Below are 1,681 nucleotides of genomic sequence, written 5' to 3' on the forward strand. Positions count from 1 at the left end.
GAAATCCGTAACAAGAACTTCCGCCTCCATCTATAAACCGACCACCCACCTTGTGCTGCGTCCCAACCAACGCACTTTATGTAGCTTAGAATGAGTTGTGCAGTATCAGAAGTTGAAGCTAGCTCCATTCGAGTTGTAATGACTGGTGGAACCTTAGATCTTGCTTGTAGGTACCTGTGGAGAATAAAATAAATGGCTGTAGGTAAACTTGGCGTACTATTTCAATTTTAACCTCGAGTTTGCGTATTAAAATGGAAAAAGAGTCCGACTCTGCGTTCTGGTCTTTTTTGTTTTTTTTTCAAAAGGTTGAGGGTATTTTTTTTATTAAATGGGACAAAATATTCCCAGCTTGTTTTTGGTTTTCCTAATTTTGTCTTAATTAAATAATGAAGTCCACCTTTTATAGAGTTGTCCTACACTATACTTAGACCCAAAAAACACAAAAAGTTGCTGATCATTGTGAAAGAATCTTGTTTTGTATTACCTAAACCCTATAATTCCCCCAGAAAGTGACTCATTTGTGAAAGTTCTTTCGCGTACTACCTAACCCTATCATTCCCAGAAAGTTGATCATTTGTGAAAGTTCCTTTTCCGCGTACACCGAACCTCACATTCCCAGAAAGGTGATCCATTGTGAAAAGTTTTTTTTTGCGTTCTAGAAATTCTTTCCATGGAGATAATAAGGGATTTTTTCTGTGGGACCAAATTTTGAGAGGTATTTTCCCCAGTTTACCGGGTTTTCCCAGTATGCAAGTAGTATGTCTACTGAAAATTCAGTACATGCAAGGAGAAACACCAAAAAAATATAGACCCAACTATTTTCAAACTGCTGAGATCAAGCTAAATAGTATGAGTTGCCGTTTAAGATGAGACTCGAACTAACTTAACGGTCACCCCTGCAGATCGTTTCCTCACTGAAAGTTCTATTGGACTAAAGGAATAGGGTATTTTTTTTTTTTTTTTTTTTTTTTTTTTTTTTTTTGTGTTTAAGGTACAACCACCTTTATATGATGAAAACCAATTTTAAATTAAACATCAAATAAAATATTTAAAGTGAAGTTCCAAATGTATTAAAAATAAACGTAGTCAACACATGTATTCCTTCAGCACAAATCAAACAATGCACTTACTTACCAATGCCAGTTGCATTTGTATACATCAGAAACTTCCTATCCTCTGTAAGGACGTGCCAGGAGGTTCCATCCAGACAGTCCACGATGGAGTCCCCTTCAGGCGGGATTGTCGACCATATGATTCAGCTCAAAAACAACCTCCTTGGATTCCGATGTCGTCTCGCAAATATTAATGAACATATTATTCGGAAGATCAGAGAAGAAACCAGACCTGCATCGAGACATGGGGTACGCTCCACAACATGAAGTGGTCTTCGAAGTCGAAGAAAAGGGCCCTACCCGGCTGTATCGGAGAGGGAACAGTAGCCTCATGCACTTTAAATAGTTCTTTCCTTTTTTTATAGGAAGGACGATAATTTTAATCTGTCAAATTTTATTGTTCAAGTTTTAGTGATCACGCGTTGATAGTCCCAGAGCCTAAATCCAAGTTCCAGGCCATTGTCCTGCTGTGTGTCTGTCTGTGACACCAGACAAGGCTAGGAGTACTGAATGTTGTATGTAGAAAAATGGGATAAACACGAAATCTGCAAGATAGGATGAAAGTTTAT

Source organism: Diaphorina citri, unplaced genomic scaffold (genome assembly GCF_000475195.1).
Source record: "Diaphorina citri unplaced genomic scaffold, Diaci psyllid genome assembly version 1.1 scaffold1594, whole genome shotgun sequence".
NCBI lineage: Eukaryota > Metazoa > Arthropoda > Insecta > Hemiptera > Psyllidae > Diaphorina > Diaphorina citri.